General features: G+C 45.8%; 1 long non-coding RNA gene and 1 other non-coding gene across 2 annotated transcripts in view; one reads left to right on the forward strand and one right to left on the reverse strand.

The window, feature by feature from the left end:
* LOC118145818 (uncharacterized) overlaps nt 1-22,936 on the forward strand; it is a 61,234-nt gene that overhangs the window by 22,027 nt on the left and 16,271 nt on the right. The window lies entirely within an intron of this gene.
* On the reverse strand, nt 16,125-16,250 carry LOC118146025 (U6atac minor spliceosomal RNA). The gene has a single exon (XR_004731495.1). It is a non-coding gene; the product is annotated as a U6atac minor spliceosomal RNA (small nuclear RNA).

Here is a 22,936-nt window from a genome sequence, read left to right on the forward strand (position 1 = left end):
CACTCAGCCAGAGATCTGGGTCTTTATGCACGAACTCTTGAAAGTCATTGGCTGAGTGATACTCCTGACCAGGGAGTGGGATGGGTGGCCAATTGGCTGACACATCCATCCTACTGCGTACATGGGAAGAATGAGCTCTGGTGCCAGAGTCCTTAGGTCAAGAGACACATATGTGGTGGTTAGAAGTTGGGCTGGTGGGCCTGAAATGGATACTGCTGAGGGAATATAAGGGGGGGCACAGGTAGCATATTTGCCCTTCCCTGTATTGTGGGCAGTCATGAATTGACTTTGCTCTCTTTCATGCTCATCCTTTTTTTTTTCTGTACTTGTATCATTGACCAGTTATGATTGGTCAATTCTCTTAATTCTTTTTTTGAGACGAGTTCTCGCTCTGTCACCCAGGCTGGAGTGCAGTGGTGTGATGATGGTTCACTGCAGTCTTGACCTCCTGGGCTCAAGCAATCCTCCCACCTCAGCCTCCCAAGTAGCTGGGATGATAGTTGTGTGCCACCACACCCGGCTAATTTTTTAATTTTTATTTTTTGTAGAGATGGATCTCACTATGTTCCCCAGGCTGATCTTTAACTGCTGGATTCAAGTGATCCTCCCACCTTAGCTTCCCAAAGTGCTGGGGTTACAGGTGTGAGTCACTGTGCCCAGCCTTTTTATTCTTTAAAATGTGTTTGTTAAACTGAATCAATTAGGTTTTGTGCTTCCTACTCCTGACCCCAGAGTAATCTATGATTATTGTTTTCTACATGTTCTAGTTTTATTTACAGTGTGGGGTTTAAAATGTTTAATTCTTAGAATTTGGGGCATGCCTTGCTGATGACCATATGTATGGCTTAAAGGAAGTGGGATGGGGAGAAGGAGAAATAGAACAGTAACTAGAAAAGGAGGAACATTTAGAAACAAAGTATTTGATGGGTTCTGAATTTTTTATGCAACTTGACCGCAAATTCTTAAGTTCATCTGGAAGAAAAAAAATGCAGAAATCTAGCCAAGAACATTTCAAAGAAGAACAATGATGAAGAATTTTCCCTATTAGATAGCAAAATATACTATAAAGCTATAGTGGTTAAAACATTGCAGGATTGGCACAAGTATAGACAAATAATTCAGTGGAACAGAATATAGACTCCAGAAACAGATTCATCTATATGTAGAAGTTTAGTATATGATGAGTGTGGTTTTTCACACTTGATCTTAGCCAAAAGGCTGAGAAGTAATGAACATAGTGTTTGAAATGACAGGACACCAAGAGGGGGATAAGGTGAATTTTATAATAGATGATGTTATTAGATACCTATGTGGAAAAGAATTAGATTAGAATTCCTATTTCATATACAAATGAAATACAAATGAAAATAAATTTTCAAATGGATTATGGAAGTAATACTAAAGAACAAAACTAAATGAACAAAACTAAAATATATGAGAGCAGTTTTTCAATCTTGGAGTGGGAAAGAACATTCTGAGATTCTAAAATTGACAAGTCTTAATAAGAAGGGGCTGGAAGATTTGACTACATAAAGTTGAAAACTTTGTTGCAAGTTAAGACACCATAAAAACATGAAGAACACAAAAGAAACTTTCTCTGCATCTGGGTCTCCTCTCTCTGGTTTCTAAGTCTGGCCTCTCTCCAGCCCCAGTCAGCCTGTCTGAGTCTCCACCACTCCCACTCTGAGTCTCAGCCCCTTCCACTCTGAATCTCAGCTCCTCCCACTCTGAGTTTCGGCTCCTTCCACTCTGAGTCTCAGCTCCTACCTCTGAGAGTCTGTCCCTCCTTCCCTGTCTTGTCTCCTCCCTTCCTGAGTTCCAGCTCCTTTTTCTTTTGAGTCTCTGAACCTCCCTCTTTAGTTTTCTCCTCAATCTTAATTCCTACCTCTTCACTCAGGTTGTCTCACAGTCTGTTTCCTCAAGAAAAGTAGGTGAGTCCTGGACAGACAAATGATGAGTTTCATTCATAGACTGAGGAAGTGATAAGAAAAAAAAAAACAAGGACGGTGTGGGAAAAGATTTGCAGTGTATATAGAACAAAATATCAAGATTCATAAAAAACACATAGTGTAAATCTGTCAAACAGGCACAGCTGGCTGGGTGGAGTGGCTCACGCCTGTAATCCTAGCACTTTGGGATGCGAGTTGGGTGGATCACTTGAGGTCAGGAGTTCGAGACCAGGCTGGCCAACATGGTGAAACCCCATGTCTACTAAAAATACAAAAATTAGCCGGGAGTGGTGGCACACGCCTGTCATCCCAGCTGCTTAGGAGGCTGAGACGGAAGAATCACTTGAACCTGGGAGGCAGAGGTTGTAGTGAGCCAAGATTGCCCCATTGCACTCCAGCCTGGTGACAGAGTGAAACTCCATCTAAAAAATAAAGAAATAAAGGCACAACTGCTATGAGAAAATTGGTTAAAGGATATACATGGGCAATTCAAAGACACTGAAATGTAAGCAGCTTAGTGAGTGCTGTGATACACCGGGGTCCTATGTACTCATTCTCCAATGCTGCGAGTCTCAGTAGCCTGTGGTGCTCCCCGAGGCCCTCTCTAGGAGTCATCATTTATTCAGAACAAAAATATATTCTGGCTGGGCGTGGTGGCTCACGCCTGTAATCCCAGCACTTTGGGAGTCTGAGGCGGCTGATCACTTGAGGTCAAGAGATGGAGACCATCCTGGCTAAAATGATGAAACCTTGTCTCTACCAAAAATACAAAAATTAGCTGGATGTGGTGGTGCATGCCTGTAGTTCCACCTACTTGGGAGGCTGAGGCAGGAGAATCATGTGAACCTGGGAGATGGAGGCTGAAGTGAGCTGAGATCGTGCCACTGCACTCCAGCCTGGTGATAGAGTGAGACTATGTCTCAAAAAAAAAAAAAAAAAAAAAAGAGGTCTTCATAGCTTCCAATATAATAATTGAGTAAATTTCCTAAGTTTTAAAATTTTAAATTAAACTTCCGATTTCTTTTAGTTTTTAAATTTTAAGGACTTAATTCTCTTGCACATAAAAAAGTGACTGGCCTGATTTGTATTCATGTGGATTACATGTTATTGTCCAAACCAAGACTTTTTTGGTATTTGCTTTTATGTCTGGCTTTAAAGTTGTTGAGAAATCTGCTCTGCTCTCCCCACTCTCCTCAAGGAGACATGACCTTTTCCCTGTATTACCTTAAGGATACACCACCCTTCAGTACCCGAGGGGGCCAAGGGCCAGGAGAGGGGGCAGCAACTGAATTCTTCTCTGGGATCTGACTGTCTTCAGAACAGAGAAACACCATATGGACTAGAGCACAGAACTATAGTTCTGTGAGCTGTGAATTGGTCAGAGAGAAATGTCCCTGACAACAACAGTTAGGTTTGTGATTGTGATTCCCCTGGCAGCTCTGTGAACCCATGTGCTCATTTTTCCCAACACAAGCCTCTCCCCCATGCATGATGCAATGGGAGTTTTACTATCCACCTGGAGCAGTTGAGGTCCAGAGAGGCCACGGATATAAGTGAAAAGGACAACGGCAGGATTCGAAGCCAAATGCCACATAGCGTACATGCCTGGACAAGGGCATGGGTTCCCTAAAACACCCTCCCTTCCTTTATGCTCCACAATCTCTTGTACCATTCCCAATTATGCCCGATTGAAAGTATCTTGTAATTCTTCAACTATTCTTGTATACTGTTCTAACACTTCTGATTGTCAGGGATTCGTGTACACCTGTGGAGTATAAAGGCTCAGCAAAACATTTAATTTTTTCAGCAAATCATCCAGCGGTCCACATAGAAGCAGCCTTGGATAGGCAAGTGGGCATTCCCTTTGCTCTCTTTTCCTCCCTTACTATCCTCTGTTTCTTTTTTGTACTCCCTGGCCTCCCCAAGGGTCCCAACTTTATTATAGAGTGATAGCATGATACCCTGAGGTCTTCAGGTTTTCATGTCTTTCAAAATAGTCAGAGAAGCATCATAAAACAAGTCTTTCTCAATTTCAGCACTTTGGGAGGCTAAGGAGTGGGGATTGCTTAAGCACAGGAGTTCGGGCAACATAGGGAGAACTCATCTCTAAAAAAAATATGAAAAATTATCTGGGTGTGGTGACATGTGCCTGTGGTCCTAGCTATTCAGGAGGCTGAAGTAGGAGGATGACTTGAGCCTGAGAGGTTGAGGCTGCCATAAGTTGTGACAGCATCACTGTGTTCCAGCATGGGTGACAGAGTGAGACTTTGTCTCAAATTCCCATGCCCCCAAACCCAAGTCATTCTCTTTCTAATATTGATTACCTTCCATAGCTTGGGGTTTTTATGCTAACAGAATTTTTGCCCTTCTATGGTGACTATCTAGAGACAAAGCTTCTCTACAAGGATGGTGGTGTCATGTGTCAGGAAGTGGGTGAGGAGAAAAGGAAACCTCATCCTGTTCCCACCACTGCTCTCCCAGGTGGCAAGCCCCTTGAGGGCAGGGATGTGTTGGAATCTCTCCTGTCCCCACACTAAGCATAGGGTTTATTGCAAGAAGAAAGCTTGGTGACCAGTGGATGAGTAAGTGAAAATACTCAGGCTGCAGAAAATCAGCCCTCCATGACATCCTTGAAGCCCATGCCTCCTCCACATGTGCAATCCACTTTGCCCCCAACCCACCGCCATTGGTGTGACTCACTTTCATTCATTCATTTAGTAACATTAAGAACTATGTTCACCGACTGTGCTGGAGCCCTCTGGAGGGGCCAGACTGTCTTCTGCTACTAGGATGGGATCAACACGAGGCACAGTGGAAATGCAGCGGAAAAGGGCTGGATCCAGACAGGGGAATTGGGAAAAGCTTGAAGTTCTTTCTAGAAGCTGTAAATTTCCCAGACAGAGGTAGAGACAGGGCGAGGGAGCCAGCAGAGAGAGAGAGAGAGAGAGAGAGAGAGAGAGAGAGAGAGCGAGAGCGCTGGCATGCAGTGGGGCCAACAAAAAATGTGGTTATTTTCCCAGCCGCTGGCCAGGAAGGGGAGTGAGAAGCCTCAAATGAAGCTTTGACATTGTTTTTCTTTCTTCTGGAGTGCTGCCACAGGCCGCCACACAGAGCATCTCACGGGTAGATGCATATTATTGCAATGTGTTTATCTAGGAAACCAGAGCCCAGCTCCAGCATCTGGTTTTCAGCACAATTCTGAGTGAGGTCCAATTTTCCAGTTGGGTTAATGAAAATAAAACTTGGGAAGTTGTGGGCTGGCTGCATCAGGGGTTGAATTCTGGGCTCATGCAGGGTCATGGATTGCAGAGCCGGAAGGGCTTGGGCAGGTCATGGATTTATTGTGGACAACCTTGTGCAGGGAGGGAGTTGCTGCCTGGCCTGGCTCTGAGGAACACGCCTCACAGAGGAATGATGTCTTTGGATTTTCTCTGCCTTAACCTGACACCAGTTGATAGAGCACCTACTTTGGCCAAAGCACTGGGCTGCGTCATGAGGCAGGGGTGAAGCACAGGTGTGCACCAGCTCCTGAGCCTACCTTACCCAAGCACAGTGCAGCCAAGGAGAGAGGCTGAACAGACGAGCATGACACAGGTGTACTGATGAGCGGGACCCTGAGAGCTTGTCAGGGCCTGCCACCTTGAAGCTGTCTTGAGACTTGGGATCTGAGAGAGACTTGTTTTTAAAAGCCAGCTTAAAGAAAGGTGCAGCCAGGTTTCAGGAAGACCCGGAAACTAGAAGTAAAAATCTACAGCCTCTCTTTGCACCTCTGTCTGCAAGTCTTGCACATTTGTTTCATGTTTCTCTCTCCTTGCAGAACAGGTTTCTCTGATCTCTGGACTGCATGGCAGAAAACATGATTTCCCTGCAGCGCCTGAGTCCACAGGAGCCTCTTTCTCTCTCTCTCTTTCTTCTCCCACTCCAAGTTCCGTGGGGGAAAGGTGCTAATTGGCCCTGGTGGGTGCCAGGCTCACTCTTGGTAAAATGAGCTGTAGCTAGGGTTTTAGAGTCACATGTATAAATGTGGCTAAGAGGAGCCCACCTTGAGGTCCCATGCCTGGGAGTTCTTATTTACAGAAAGTGCTCAGTAGTGAACCATGAGTCACAGACGGCTTCTCCTTTGTTCCGACTCTACGCTTGTGAGGGAGACAGGACAGGGAAATGGGGGCCAGCCCATTAGTGTGAGAGTAAGGCTGGACCCAGGGCTCCTGACTACCAGCCCAGTGCTCTTTCCACTACACTCTGTTCCGCTTGTCCTGATGTGGAGCCAACAGTTGTGAAATGGACTGTGCCTATGTGCTTTCCCCTTGGGAGCAGCTGCAGAATGAGCAGTGTTGATTAAATAGAATTTTGTTGGCGGGCCTTGGAACGAGCTGGGAGCCAAACGCCAGTGGTGTGGCTAGCTACGACCCTTGGGGAGGTTATCAGAAGGCGCGTGTCATAGATCCCAGACAGGGTTGCCTCTCACAGGGTGTCAGGATCCTGGGGGAAGAATGGCCCCTTACTTTTGTCTTTCTTACCCTGAGGCTGCTTCCTAGATAGAATGTAGGGAAAGCCCAGGCAGGGCAGGGAGGAAGCACCTGTTTCTCCTGAGTCCCACCTCATACTAGGGAATCTCACTGAGGGAAGAGGCCTTTCCCTGAAGCTGGAGAGGAGGGTCCCCAAGGAAGGCCAGAGATCCAGCTCCTAAAGGACCACAAAGGATAGGACATTTGGTATCTCCTTGGTCACCTGTAATCCTGCTGAGTCATGACACTTCCCCTCATTCTACCATGTTGGTGTGGGAAGGGATACTCGTGTTTTTCAAGATGCTGTCAGTTTTGTGTGCATCTTGCTGCCCCTGCATCTGTCTCTCCAGCACCTCATGCCTGGAGTCACTGATGTTCCCACTTCCAAGCCTGAGCCCATCCAGGAGCCTGGGCCAATCCTGACAACAGCCCCAATCCCATTCTATGGGGCTTGGAGTCATCTTCCTGCTTTGCTGTGTTGGTATATCCACAGGCCTGGGGTCCTGCCTTGGTCCTTTCTTTCTAGTTCACTTGGTTACACTTCCATGAATACTTCCTGTGGGTCTATACCCAGGTTCTAAGCCTTCCTGGGCTCTATACTCACTTAGACACTTTGGCCCATTCCTCTAGCCACTGATGAAGGGAACACTGGGCATGGTGATGAACCTGGCTCTGTGTTACCTCCCATCTCTATCATCTCTGCCAACTGGCCTGTCTATCTTTAATACTAATGCCAACTAGGGCTGATCTGTGAACAGCTTATCAGCCCATTTTGCAGCTGGGCTGGAACCCGTGGCTCAGGGTTAGTGAGGAGGCTTTCTCTATTTTCTTTGTTCCTCTCCTGGGCCCTACATACTTTCTCTGTGAGCTCATTCTAATGACAATTTGCATGGGCTATGCTTCCTGTCCCACTGAGCCATGCCCAGGAGTCTTCTCTCCTTTCCATTTGTCTCCCTTCTGTTGGTTGCAAAGGCCATTAGGAGTCTGTGGACAGCAGCCCTTACCCCAGTGAGTAGATCCCCTCATGTACCGGTAAGAGTTTCATGTTCCGGTAAGGATTTCTGACTGCAAAATCCAATTCTTCATGTAGACGTGTCCCAGAGTATCCTGGGTCATCCTGCATCAGCTCATCAACCCATGTGATAACCTGAGTCCAGGCAACTCTGGCCAAAGTGAAGGGGAAAGTTAGACTATATATATTCTTTATTCTTTTGGTTTTAATTCCCCCTCTCATGATTCAGGCAGGTATTACCCAAGCATGTGCAAGCCTGACTTATCCTAGTCTCTTTCTCATCCAGATGCTAAAATGATGTTGTCTCTGAACTTGGGTCTATACAATTCCTGCAAGGGCAGGCAGGGTCTGTTCTGTCCAGTCACCTCCCATTCCTCAGACATGGTTTTCTTTCTTTCTTTTCTTTCTTCCTTTCTTCCTCCTTCCTTCCTTCCTTTCTCTTTCTTTCTTTCCATCTTTTTTTTTTTTATTTGAGATGGAGTCTGAAGTCTCGTTCTGTTGCCCGGGCTGGAGAGCAGTGGCACAATCTCATCTCACTGCAACCTCTGCCTCCTGGGTTCAAGCTATTCCCCTGCCTCAGCCTCCCGAGTAGCTGAGACTATAGGCATGCACCACCACACCCAGCTAATTTTCGTATTTTTAGTAGAGATGGGGTTTCATCATTTTGGCCAGGCAGGTCTCCATCTCTTGACCTTGTGATCTGCCCACCTCATCCTCCCTAAGTGCTGGGATTACAGGTGTGAGCCACTGCACCTGGCCTCAGACATGGTTTCTGCTGCCTTTTGCTCACAGCTGAAATCCATCCATCCATCCATCCATCCTGTCATCCAATAAATGTATCTGCCAAGTCCTATGCAAACAACTCAGGCGTGGTTTCTTACTGCAAGAAGCCTTAAGTCTGCCTCAAGCCCTGCCTCTGTCTGCCAAGATCTGGACTATCTCCAGCTGGACTCACTAACATGCCTTCAGTCTAGGCTCATTTTTATGGGGATAGCAGACAGTGAAAGGGAGACTGGCAATAAACATGTAAACATATAATTAATTGTCAATTGCTAATTGGCTAAATGTTATATAAGGAATAAATGAGACTGCAAAAGAAAATGACAACAAATTATGGGGGCACCTGCTTAGGAAGGGTGTTAGGAGTAGGCTTTCTGAGGAAGTGACCTTTAAGCTAAGGTCTGAAGGCTGTCATACGTGAAAAAAGTGTGCAGAGAACAGCAAACAAAAAACGCTAAGGCCCTGAGGTGGAGAAGAAAAGATGCTCCAGAACTGGAAAGAAGCTTGGTGTGGCTGAAGTACAGCAAATGAGAAGGTGGCATACAATGAGACCAGGGAAGAAGGCAGGAGACATATTTATATGCAGCCTCTTGGCCTTCGTGAGGAAGTTGTAAAAGGAAAGGGAGTAAGCAGGGATTGATATGATCTGATTTAAAAGATGGCTGTAGCTGCTATGTGGAAAATAGATTGGAGAGGGAGTCACGTGGAAGCAGGGAACTGCCGGTCTTCAGCCGAGAGATGGCGGTGACTTAATGTGATGGTACAGCACTGAAGACATGGCATCTAGAGTAGGGTGTGGTGGGCAAGGGAGACGCTTACTTTTGCCACATTTCTGGCTTGAGAAACTGAGTGAAAAGTGGTCCCTTTAACTGAGATGTGAAGATCACAAGCAGAATTCTGAGTTCAGGGAGGAAATCCAGAGTTCAGATTTGGGCATGTAAAGTTTGAGATCTCTGTTCGACATCCATGAAGGTCAAGAAGGCACTTGAATAAATGAGGCTGGAACTCAGAAGAGGCTTGGGCTGGAGAGAAAGCTGAATTGCCAGCATATGGAGAATAGATAAAGTAGGGGGGACACCCTCTTATCTGTTTCCCTGGGAGCCTTACACTAAAGCTAAGGTCTTTCAAACAGTCTTGAGTAAAGACATCAGGGGTGGTGGACCTGGAGTGCCCTTCCAATATGAGGGCTCTTGGGTTCCTGCAGGGACAGGACTGTGCATAATAGTGATTCAACCGACATGGGAGAACTTTCTTGGCTCCACTGTCACTGGCCTTTCCTAGGATTGTTTTAAATTCCATTGATAATTCTTTGCTTTGCCCTGGAAACAACTACTCTTTATGCAAGCCCTCTCTGAAAGTGACAAATCATGGAAAAATTCTTTTGTGTTTGAATGCAGCGAAGGCAGAGAGGGCACATCTTGCTCTGTGTAGAGGCCATGCTGAGGATGTGCTGCAGGCCGGAGAGCTGGAAAGTGGGTTCAGGTGGCCAGGCTGAGTCAACCTTTCACTCCTGAGAAACCCACGCAGAACATCACGCGATGTGGAGGGAGGGGGCACTCAGTCATGTCTAATATTCAAGGCAGGAAGGGTAGAATTGGAAAGGGAGAAGAAAATATCATTTTGGTGTGGCAGGAGAACACGGCGTGCTTCTCTGGCTTCCAGGAAGAATGTTTCCAGCCTAGGGCTCTGGATCCTCTATGGCTGAGCTCTCTGGGATAGAGAGGGAGGGACGTGTTTATTTCCATTTGGAGATCTGGGAGGTTTTCTTGGGGCATCTAAGCTGGTACTTGTAAACAGGATAGGACATCAATAGGTGCAGTTTTCCCTTTACCTGCTGTACCCTTCTGCATGTCTCCCCTCCCCCGCCAAAAAAAGGCCCTGACTTGACCTCAGGGACTTCCTTCCCCCAACCATGGAGATTTCTGCTGCCACTCTTCCTGGCTTTAGAGGACACACTTGAGGAAGCAGAGTCTTTTTTGATGATCTCCTTGTCCCTGCTCGCCAGGTGTAGTGATTCCTGAGCTCCTTCAGGGACCAAATGTCTCAGCACTTCTCTCCTGGTCGTGTCCCTCCTCTCCTCTGACCTTCTCTCTCAGCTCTTCCTTTGTCATATTTTTATTTTCTCACTTTCCCTCCCACAATGGAATGAAGTACCGTAGTGAGTAGAGGCTGATGGTGTTGGCCAGAGCTGTAGAAAGCTGACGGAGGAACAGGAAGTAAATGAGGAAGCGGCAGAGGCACTTCTAAGTGCACTGACTTGGAAGGTCCTTCTTGGCGCCGCAGGGCTGTGGTCCTGAGCGTGAAAGAGGAGAGCTGGGGTGAGGATCAACATTCCAGGGGGCAAGGAAAGGGAGAGCTGTTGTCTCCATGGGACATTTCTGGAAGATAGTTTTCAAGGTGGTATAGTGGCACGACAGTTGTTAAGATGATGATGAAAAAAGATGAGAAGAAGCAGCGTTGAAAGCATCAGCGGGCCAGGTGTGGTGGCTCATGCCTGTAATCCCAGCACTTTGGGAGGCCAAAGCAGGCAGATCATGAAGTCAGGAGTTTGAGACCAGCCTGGCCAAAATGGTGAAATCCCATCTCTACTAAAAATACAAAAATTAGCTGGGTGTGGTGGCACACACCTATAATCCCAGCTACTTAGGAGGCTGAGGCAGGAGAGTCACTTGAACCTGGGAGGTGGAGATTGTGGTGAGCTGAGATCCTGCCGCTGCGCTCCAGTCTGGGCAATGGAGAGAGACTCTAGCAGCAGCAGCATACATTTGTGGAGATGTGGGTCAGTGTGGCCCCTGACGATCCTGCTCCCTCCACTGCCCTTCTCCCAACCCAGGCATGTCACCCTGAAGTTAAAACTGGTCCTATTCAGATGAGGCAACAAAAATGGGAGGCAAGGCAGCAGCTGTTGAGCATTCAGTCGTGGAGGCCTCTCTGGGTATACGTGGTCCAGGACTGGCCGGCACAGAAGTGCTGGGAGTAACATCACCCCTACCACTTTCTTTTCTCTCTACCTCTTATGAGTTTTATGGAGTTAGTACTCCTCCCCTGGCCAAAAACTCCAAAGTTCTTCTCATGGATTTAAGACCCTCCATGACTTGGCCTCCTGCCCCTCCTCCTACACTCTCTTTTGCGTACTCTATTCTGGCTGCGCTGGCCTCCTTGTTCCAGGAAGATGCCTACATGTCATGCCTCGGGGCTTCACATTTGCTGGGCCCTGTGTTGGGATGCTTTCTTGCACAGAACTGCCTGGCTCTCTTCCTCACTCCTTTTAGGCCTCTGTGCAGAGGCTCCTTTAACAAAGAGGCTTTCTCTGCACACCCCAAGTCAATTAGACATCTTCTTCACTTGCACCCCTACTCCCCTTACCATGCTTCATTTCTCTTCCTAGCTCTTTATCATCACCACATAATGTCTTCTGTATCAATCTCTTTACTGTTCATCTCTCTGCCTGAATGTCACTGTTTTGGTCGCTGCCGCATTCCTGATGCCTAGAAGAATGTCTGGCACATGCAAACTTTCAATAAATATTTGTTGAGTGAGTGAATGGCTGACTACATCCGATGAGAAGAGAGGCTTTGATGACTCTTTAGCATTGATATGTAATCTGTTGAGTGCATGTTTGCCACATTTGTCAACATTTTTTAAAAACTAGATTCATTTTCTGATAGTATTATCTCATCAGTGCAGGGGACCGCCTCAGTGTTGGGCCACAAGCCAGGCTATTCCTGGAAGGATTGCAGGACAGGCTTGCAGGGTGGTGCATGGGCTCGTGCCCCAGGGCCCTTCATGTCTGAGAAGAGGGCTGTCACACTTCTGGGATGTCCGCAGTGACCTCATTTGATTTCCCCTGGAAGGCAGCTCACGTTACTTCCCTCTCTGCACACGAAGTAGAGGAAAAGAGTGTATTAGTCAGGGCTCTCTAGAGAACAGAACCAGTAAGATATCTGTCCGTCCTACTAGATACATATCCTACCAAATATATAGATACACACACACACACACATTGGGGGAAGAGAGAGGGGGAGGGAAGAAGGGAGGGAGAGAGAGGGAAGGAGAGAGAGAGAAATTTGTTTTAGGGAACTGGCTCACGTGATTGTGGGGCTGGCTAGTCTGAAATTTGTAGGGCAAGCTGGCAGGCTGGGAACTCAGGAAATTCCTATATTGCAGTTTTGAGCCTGAATTCCTTCTGTTTCAAGAACTCTCAGTCTTTTCTGATAAGGCCCTAAACTGATGAGCTAAGGCCTGCCACAGTATGGAGTGTAATCTGCTTTACTCAAAGTCTACTGATTTAAATGTTAACTACATGCCAAAAACACCTTCACAGCAACAACTAGATAGGTGTTTGATCAAACAACTGGCCACCATAGCATAGTGAATAGAATTAACTATCCCAGGGACTCACCCCAGCAGCAATATACATTCTGGTGGAGAGTCCAGTAGCTGCAGTCTCTTAGAATTGTGAGGAGCTACCAAGGTGCCTTATCTCATTCACGCCTTGGGTTGAGTCCTGCAGCAAGTCACACCAGTGAAGAGTGGGACCCATCAGGAGAGACTGGGGAGGGCTACCCAAGCTCCTTATTCTACCCTGTTCTGGCCCTCCCCTGGCCTGATACCCCAGACCCATATCCCTGGGTCCCTGAGTCATCGCCTAGCTTTTCCCTTTTGTTACTTCATTTATTCTGAGCTCTAGGACCAAAAAGAGAAATCACTCCCTATTCACATGAAGCTTACATTCTAGTTGAAAGTCAGTCAATAACACAAACAAAATAAAAATATTTTAGCCCATGATAAATACTATGAAGAAAATAAGACAATGAGATTGGTGGTGATGGGGTCTCACCTTTCTGAGGAGTTGCCATTTGAACTGAGAGTGAGGGACGGGCAGGAGTCAGTCAGGCATGGATCTGGGGAGCAGGGGGGTCGGCAAGTGCAAAGGCTCTGAACATATGGCTTCTTGAGGGCCAGAAAGAAGGCCATTTGCTAGGTGCACAGTGAAAGAGGGAGAGACGCACGAGGTGAGGTCAGAGAGAAAGAGGGGGCCAGATCATGGGGGTCTTGCAGGTCGTGGTTAGGTTCCTGGGACTTTATTCTTATTTCAGTGAAGCTTTTGGAAAGTCTGTGGTGGTCGAATGCTGTAATCTCACATTTTATGAAAGGTCACTCTGGCTGCTGTGTAGAGAATGGACCACACAGGGCAAGAATGGAAGCAGGATGCCTTGCTCGAGACTTCACCCAAGCCAGAGATGATGGTGGCTCGGTGTGACAACAGTGCGGATGAAGAAAAGGTAAATTTGTGCATTTTTGGAGGTTAAAATGACATGCCTTTTTGATCAATTGGATGTGACAGATGAGGGAAAGAGGAATAAAGGGAGATTCCTTGTTTTTTGTCTAAGCAATTTGTTGAATGGTGCTTTTGTCAACTGAGATGGGAGAAGCAAAAGCTGGTGGAGGTTGAAGGTGGGTTATCAATTTGTAATTCCTCTTAGGCACACAGGGGTGTGGTCAGACCTGCTCACCTATCTGGTGCCAGCTCCAAAGGGGCAGACCTGAGCTGGAACCTGGAAAGGGTGACTTTTTCCCAGTGGCTGTCTGGAATCCACCTGCTTTCCTTTGCTAGCAAGCCCACTCCCCATGAGTTATACCTGCAGGAAGTTCTACCTGTGCCTGTCAGCTCTCCTTGGATCTTGAGCCCCTGGCTCCTCTCTCTCTGAGGCAGGTCCTGCCTTCTGTTGAATTCAGCTCAGTTCCACAAATTCTTATGGACACCAACTTAGTTTCAGATCCATGCTAGATGTTGGTGGCACAAAGACCTGCAAGGCATGGCTAAGCCAGCTTCCACAGTTCCTGCCTGCTCTCTGGAGCAGGACTTTTAAAACATTCATTCATGGAGGGACTGTGTATTAGTCCGGTCTCTTGCTGCTATAAGGATATACCCGAGACTGTGTAATTTATAGAGGAAAGAGGTTTAATTGACTCACAGTTCTGAAGGGCTGGGGAGGCCTGAGGAAACTTAAATTACGGCAGAAAGGGAAGCAAACACACAGCAGTAACGAGGAGAAGTGCTGAGCGAAAGGGGGAAGAGCCCCCTATAAAACCATCAGATCTTGTGTGAACTTACTATCATAAGTATGGGGGAAACCCCCTCTGTGATTCAATTATCTCCACCTTGCCCCTCTCACGACACATGGGAATTATGGGAACTATAATTCAAGATGAGATTTGGGTGGGGACACAGCCAAACCATATCAGACTGCAAGGGAGAGGTCTGTAACTCCTGTCATGTGATATACAATTTATGTTTAGGTACATTATTTTCGTTTTTCTAGTAAGGGGACCTATGGCTTCTAATAGACACTATAAAAGGTAGGCGACCCTGAAATGCCAGGAGTGCTATTCTGTGGTTTCGGAGCCCACTGCTTAATTCCTCTCCCTCTAGTCTTAAGTCACCACCAGCATCCAGCCTTTCTCAAACTTGCAGCTGTATCAGGATGTGACAGATTTGATAAAATGCAGGGCAAGTGGGGATAGGCCAAGAAGTGGGAAGGGGCTGGATCCCTTTAGGGTGCATGAGGGACAGGTATAGAATGCACCTGGAGAGAGAGTGGGGGCTTTAAATGCATCTGTGGAGTCTGGATTTACCCTTGCGAATGATAGGGAGTTAGAAAGCATTTTAAGCATGGGTAACTTGGACAACTTTGTGTGTCAGAGAGTCCTCTCATATCTGGGTGGAGCGTGGACAGGAGATGGGTAAGCTTGGAGAGGGGGAGTCAGGAGGAAAGAATGGGAGATGAGAGAGTATGGATTTGAAGTGGGAGGAAGAGAAATGGAAGGAGTGGCAGCTAAAGGACTACTGCCTGTTGCTACAGGGAGAGGCTACTCTGAAAATGCTGAGCTTGGCAAAAGAGGCTTTGGGGGCTCAGGGGAGAAGAGAAGGGTAGCTTGTTGGCCAGAGAAGTGGGGAGATACCTGGGTTGAATAATGGTCTACAGAAAGGCTCCCTGGAAGATGAACAGCGTGACTCTTCCAGACTTCTCTTGGAAGAGACTCTCCTGAGGGCCTCATGGGCAAATGGTTTGGAATCAGGGAAGAGGGGACTGAAAGTCAGGGAGGCCAGAGGGTGCATAGCTGGCCATAGGCCCCTGCACAAGGAGAACTCGGAGAGGTCAGAGGCTGAGTGCGTCCAGAGTCTCAAGGGTAGGCTAAGCAGAAGCAGGGAAATCAGGGGAAGGATGGAGGCGGTGCTCACTAAGGGGGATTCCACAGGAGCAGTTGCTTCCTCAGGGTGACTGTGCCCAGTGCCTCTGTATATGCTCTTCCCCGAGTTTAGAACATTCTGTCCTCCTTCATACACATGCTTGGCATCATGCCCCAGGCTCTCGTCCTTCTGTGACCTCGAGAGCAGAGTCAGTCACTTCCTCCTCCCTGCTTTCACAGCCCCTGGGCTTGCCTCCTGACAGCACTTTGCAGGCTGGATTCCTGGTAACTGTGTGTGCTTGCTACCCCCACCCCCAACCAGACTCTGGACTTACTGAGGGACAGGCTTGTCTCTCAACTGTGGGTCGTCTGAGCCTAGTACAGCTGGTTGCAGCCCTGCTGCGGGTGTTGAATGGTTAGGTCCTGAGTGGGACAACCTTGCCAGTGGGTTTACAAAGGAGCCAGTGTACAACATAAATTAAAAAATGTTTACCAATTTATTATAAAGGAGATTACAAAAAATACAGATGAACAACAGCCAGGTGAATGGAATAGATGCACAGGGTAAGGGATGTGGGAAGAGGCAAGGAGCTCCATGCTCTCTCTGGATGCACCACCCTCCCGGAACCTCCAGGTGTTCAGCTACCAGGAAGCTCTCCCAAACCAATCCTTCTGTGTTTTTAAAAAGGATGGTTAGTTGCCTTGAAGTAGGTGGCAATGCCTTAACTGTTTGCATGTTGTCAGGCCCCAGGACCTGTTCCTTCATTGTCAAGGGGAGTGCTAACTTTCCTCACTTTCTTAAAACACACAACATGTTTTAATGTACACGTGTATAGTGAAGTAGTTACTACGGCTGAGCAAATTGACATATCCATTAACTCATAGTTAACTTTCTTTTTTTTTTAGGTGAAAGTACCTAAAATCTACTCTCTTAGCAAATTTCCAGTATGCAATACAATATTATCAACTATAATGCTCCTGCTGTTCATTGGATTGCTAGTCTCATTCATCCTGTACAACTACATCTTTCAACCCTCTGACCTACACCTCCCCAGGCCCTTCCGCCAGTCATCGTTCTTCTGTTTTTATGTATTCAACTTTTTAATTTTTTAAGATTCATGTATAAGTGAAATCATGCAGTATATTTCTTTCTTTGGTTTATTTTACTTAGCATAATGTCTTTTAGGTTCATTTATGTTGTTACAAATGGCAGGATCTCTTTCTTTTCAAGGTTGAATAATATTTCTTTGTGTGTGTTTACATTTATATATAAATATATACATATAGCACACATATATATGTTTATATAATACACAAATAAATATATGTATTTCTCATATATATTTTTAAAGAAATATATATGTATACATATATGTGTATATATGTATGTGATTTATATACATATACATACATATATGTATGTGATTTATATACATATAAATTTATACACATATATGTATACATATATATTTCTTTAAAAATATATATGAGAAATACATATATTTATATACATATAAATATATATGTATAGTATATAAATCACATACATATATGTATATAAATTGTGAGATATGTATGTAAATGTCTCACAATTTACATATATATATATTTCACAATTTCTTTATCCATTTATCTCTTGTGGGTCATTTCATATCTTTTGGCTGTTTTCCTCTCTTGGCTGTTGGGAATAATGCTTCAAAGAACGTGGGATGCAGCTATCTTTACAAGGGGGTGATTTCATTTCCCTAGGTATATACTCAATAGTAGGATTGCCAGGTCATACAGTACTTCTATTTGTAACTTTTTGAGGAATCTCCATACTGTTTTCCATAATGGTTGTACCAATTTACATTCTCACCAGCAGTGTACAAGGGTTCCCTTTTATTTACATTTTTGCTTACCCTTGTTATCTCTTGTCTTTTTGATAATAGCCAGCCTAACAGGTGTGATGTGATGGCTCATTGTGGTTTTGATTTGCATTTCCCTGATGATTAGTGGTGCTGAGCACTTATCTTTTCTTGTACCCGTTGGTCATTAGTGTATCTTCCTCTACCTTTGTTTTCCCTCTTCTTTCTTTCCTGCCTTTCTAACTTTACCTCTAGCTTTCCTTAAAAATCCTTTCCAGTCTTCTCTGTTCTAGGAAAAGGTAATAGAAAGATCCAAATGAATGATGGCTTTAGACATGCTGGACCCAAGCAGCCGCAGACACCCACTGTGGCCTGATCTTGCTCTGTGGACCCCTCCCTGCAGTACATTTAAGCTGGATCAGCCTTTAGCGGCGGAGGTGGGGCTCTCAGACAGTTGCCTCCTGCCTCCGCCATAGGAGATCCCAGATTGTCTTTGGAAACCACAGTAATGCAGGTGAGAAAACAGGCACAGAAAGGGGAAAGAAGCTACTGAGAGTTGCACAGCAAGTTCCTGATGTCAAGCTTGCTCTGCCACCCTGAGGCTGTGTGATCTAGCGCTAGGCACAACTTCGTTTTCACATCTACGAAATGGGCATAACAAGAGGAGAGTTGATTTTGAAGATGATCTGAAAGTTTTTTCATATCTGTCATTGATAAACAGTGGGGTGTACCTAGGACCTAAATTTCCTGATGTCCAGCCTCATACTTTTTGTATCTGAGGAAGGAGACCCAGGCATCTGGGATTTCCTCCCCCTCTGTCATCCACTGTGCAGCTCAATAGAAGAGAGAGCAGGCCAGCTGGCACCTCCTAAATCTCCTTCCTGAAAATAACATGCTTGGTCTTGGGGAAACTCTCTGGAAGACACTATTTTTACTTAAAACAAGATCAAACCAGAGACCTTTTCACATGTGAGTCCTAAAACTGTAAACCAGAACCCTTTCGTATGTGATACCTAAAGCTATAAACCTAAGATTCTTCCACGTGTAACATCTAAAGTATAAGCCTATATAAAGGCAGAACCTTCCTTTGTTAGATGAGCTGGGTTTTTGACAAATTACTGCCTGGTGTCCTGGCGGAATAAACTCCTCCCTCCTTTATTCAGTGTCCTGAGGCCGCTCCTGCTGCAGGTCCATCAAATATGTTTGATGGAGCTAAGAATGAACTGCTCTAGTTTGGATGTGCAGCCACTCTGGGCACAGAAACTCAGCCAACCACTGTAAGTACACTGACTTCATGCAGACTTTTTATTATATGCTGGAGATCCAGTAGGGAAACTGTGGGCAGCAAAAGGGAGTGAAAAATTGCTTCCCTACCCTCAGCAAGGGTTCATGATTAATTCAACAAATATTTATTGAGGACCTATTATGTGTCAGAGTTTTTTCCAGCCACTGGAGATACAATGGTGAGCCAGACAGCAAAGTTCTTGCTCTCATGAAAATTCTAGATCTTTCTTCACTTCTGATATCCTGACTTATCCTGCCCTAAACTAGTTTCAGTTCCCCTAAATCAAGGGGCAGAAGGCTTCTTGCCCTCCACCCTGGATCCCAGTCCCCGCCCTCTCTAAATTATAGCTCTGTGCCCTGGGGCAAAGTGCCAGGCACAGAAGGAGCACTGGCAAAGCCTTTGGAAGCCAGAGATAATATCCCTTATCTCTCCCAAGCTCTTCTCCAGGAGTCATGGTCCCCTGCTGCCGAGCTCTGGGCTTTGTCAGGGATGGGCTGCCCTCTGGGGGTCTGGCTGGATTCTCCCAGAACAAAGTGTAACTGAGCTTCAGGCAGGCTCCCTCTGCCCCTCCTCTACCTCACTGTGAGATAATTCAGTCTTATTTGAATTCCCCAGCCTCAACTTTAGGCGCCAGCTTGAGCCTTGTTGAAATTTCCCAGTGTCCACATTTATAATGTCCAGGCCTCTGCTTTTGCTCCAAGCTCAGAAGCCCAGGTCTGGCACCTCTGAGAGTGGCTGACAGTCTCCAAGGTTTCCAGACTGCCCTGCTGAGATGGAGGCAGCCCGGGCTGATGCTGGAGCCCTAGGATGGCCACAGGTAGGCCTGGAGTTTGGTCCCATTTCTGCCACTTGCTTCCTATGTGATATAGGGCAAGTCACTTTCCATCTCTAAGCTAAGGTTACTTGTGTGCGTGTTCGTCCATCCATTCACCCATCCAGTAAGCCTTTTGACTACTCTTCACTGCCTGTTGGATCAAGTCTCATCTCCTTGACGTAGCATTTAAGGCCCCTCCAACTAGAAGGAAGCTGGATGAGAGGTTTTGTTTCCTGAGTGCTCTTATTCTGTCCTCTGTCTTACCAGTCCTTCTCATGTCTCACCTGGAACCCCAGCTGGCCTCCTGTGCCAGGCAGCCTGGCAGGGGCACACTCCAGGCATCTGAGCAAGAGAAGCTCTGTCTTCTTTGGGAATTCTGGCTGCCTGGTGCTAACAGACTCAGAGTTTTGGAAGACGCTTTTCCAGTTCCTGAGTGCAGGCCTAAGCCTAGAGGTGGAAGAGAGGGCACCAAGGAGTAGGTTATATCAAGAACCAGTGAGGGCCAGCTGGCCAATAGGCTCAGTGAGGTAGCCTCTGGGTGGACAGCCTGGCGGGAGGGAAATAGATGGGAGGACAACGAGTTCTGTAGAAGCTGAGACCTGGAAGTGGCCATGGGCAGGTTGGTTTGACTCAGAATTGCGGATTGAGGTTGCTGCTGCCTTGGTGCCCAGACTTTAGAGGACAGCACAGCTTGGATATGTTGGGAATGTGTCCTGTTCCATCACTATGACTATGGTGATTAGTTCAGGGGTAGTTGCATGGCCCAAGAGTGGTCTTTCTGAATGAATTCAAGGAATTGAGCCTGAGCATTGGGGAAGAGACTTGTTCTTTTCCCACTGGACTTATATCTGGGAAGATGAAGCTTGGAATTGCTGGTAGCCATTCCCTCATAGATGTGAAATCTGAGACTGAAGCCAACAGAGACAGAGCAGAGCAGAGTAGAGGCACAACTAGACTGGGTGATGCCATGGTTTGAGCCTAGTATGAAGCTTTGCCTGAAGCTGGCTGTCCCTGGTACTTTTTAGTTTCATGTGCTCTTTTTTGCTTAAGCCAATTAGAATTTTTAAAAAGTTGTTTGTAACCAGGAGAGTCTTACCTGACACACAACCGATGATAAAATTTGTCTTCAGAAAGATCAATGTGATGGGGGAAGATTCCTCAAGAGATCATCAAACCTCAGTCTTACAAGGACTCAGTGGAGCTCTGATGACTACTATCTTGTGTGGGATCTAATAGGGGTCCCACTGATCTAGAGACCAACAGCCTGGGGACCCAAGACAGCTGCTCTTTGACCAGAGCCTGTCCACCTGGACACCGAGGGACCTGCCTTGCTGCGTCACATGTATCTGTGACTAAGAAGAGATTGGACTGGTTACTGCCTAGCTCTGTAGCCCAGTCGGCTCACATAGTCCAGGGAAAAGGGATTTGTTAGACACAGGGACTAGGACTTGGCAAACCCACCTGGGGTGGGGGAGTGCTTCTGAAAAGGGTCTACTTAGAATTAAAGGCTGGGAGAGAAATCCTGTGTCACTCTGATGTCCAACATAGCCATACAAGCTGGCTGCCACTCCTGGCTATGACTTAACCTTCTGACAGCTCTTCTCCAATTGGACTTCTGGGTTTCTACCTGGACAAAAGGAGCCTAGGCAGAGAATTCAGAGCTTTTGGCCTGCATAGGTTGAAAATGCAGCAGAGCAGAATGAAGATTAGATGGAACTGAATACTGGAACATACTACAATTGTCCCTTGATCTCTGTGGGGCATTGGTTCCAGGACCTCCCACAGATATCAAAATCTGAAGATGCTCAAGTCCCTAGTATAAAATGGCACAATATTTGCATATAACCTTCGTACCTCCTCTGTATACTTTAATTGTCTCTAGATTACAGTCATGTGCCACATAACAATGTTTAAGTCAACTATGGGCCACATATGCAATGGGGTCCCATAAGATTATAACGGAGCTGAAAAATTGCTTAGTGACATCGTCACCCTCATAAGGACATAGTGCAATGCATCATTCATGGGTTGTGATGATAACCATTCACATGGTTTCTTGTGTAAACAAACCTACTGCACTGTCAGTTGTATAAAAGTATAGCACATACAATTATGTGCAGTGCATAATACTTGGTAAGATAATAAAAGACTATGTTACTGGTTTATGTGTTTAGTATATTATACTATACTTTTTATCATTAGAGTGTACTCCTTCTACTTATAAGAAATTAACTGTAAAATAGCCTCAGGAGGTCTTCCAGGAGGTATTCCTGAAGAAGACACTGTTAGCACAGGAGGTGACAGCTCCATGCATGTTGTTCTCTCTGAAGCCCTTCCAGTGGGACAAGAGGTGGAGGTGGAAGACAGTGATAGTGATGACCCTGACCCTGTGCAGGCCTAGACTAATGTGTGTGTTTGTGTCTTCATTTTTAACAAAAATATTTAAAGTTTTAAAGAGTAAAAAAAATCTTTAAAAAATAGATAAAAGCTCATAGAATAAGGACATAAAGAATTTTTGTGCAGGTATACGATGTGTTTCAAGCCAAATGTTATTACAAAAGAGTAAAAATTTACAAAAATAGAAAGTTTACAAAGGAAAAATGTTACAGTAAGTTCAGGTTAATCTATTACTGAAGAAAAATATTTGGTGCAGCCTGTGTCCAGTGTTATAAAGTCTACGATAGTGTGCAGCGATGTCCCAGGCCTTCACATTCACTCCCCACTTACTGACTCACCCAGAGCAACTTCAAGTCCTGCAAGCTCCATTTATTCATTTTTAATCTTTTATACTGTATTTTTACTGTGCTTTTCTTTGTTTACGTATGTTTAACTATACAAATCCTTACTGTTGTGTTACAGTTGCCTACGGTATTCAGTACAGAACAGGCTGTACAGGTTTGTAGCGTAGGAGCAACAGGCTATCCCATATAGCCTAGGTATGTGGTAGGCTAAACCGTCTAGGTTTGTGTAAGTACACCCTGTGATGTTTGCACAACAAAACCACCTAATGACACATCTCTCAGACCATATCCCTATTGTTAATGGATGCATAACTGTACTTATAATACCTAATAAAATGTAAATACTATGTAAGTAGTTGTTATACTGTATTGTTTTGGAAATAATGAAGAGAATAAAAGTCTGTATATGTTTAGGATAGACGTGGCCGGGCACAGTGGCTCAAGCCTGTAATTCCAGCACTTTGGGAGGCCGAGGCGGGTGGATCACGAGGTCAAGAGATCGTGACCATCCTGGTCAACATGGTGAAACCTCGTCTCTACTAAAAATACAAAAAATTATCTGGGCATGGTGGCGCGTGCCTGTAATCCCAGCTACTCAGGAGGCTGAGGCAGGAGAATTGCCTGAACCCAGGAGGCGGAGGTTGCGGTGAGCCGAGATCGTGCCATTGCACTCCAGCCTGGGTACCAAGAGCGAAACTCCATCTCAAAAAAAAAAAAGGATAGATGCCACTTTTTTTTCAAATATTTTCTATCCACACTTGGTTGAATCCGTGGCTATGAAACTTTTGTATATGGAGGGCCAACTG

This window comes from Callithrix jacchus, chromosome 10, assembly GCF_049354715.1.
Source record: "Callithrix jacchus isolate 240 chromosome 10, calJac240_pri, whole genome shotgun sequence".
Taxonomy (NCBI): domain Eukaryota; kingdom Metazoa; phylum Chordata; class Mammalia; order Primates; family Cebidae; genus Callithrix; species Callithrix jacchus.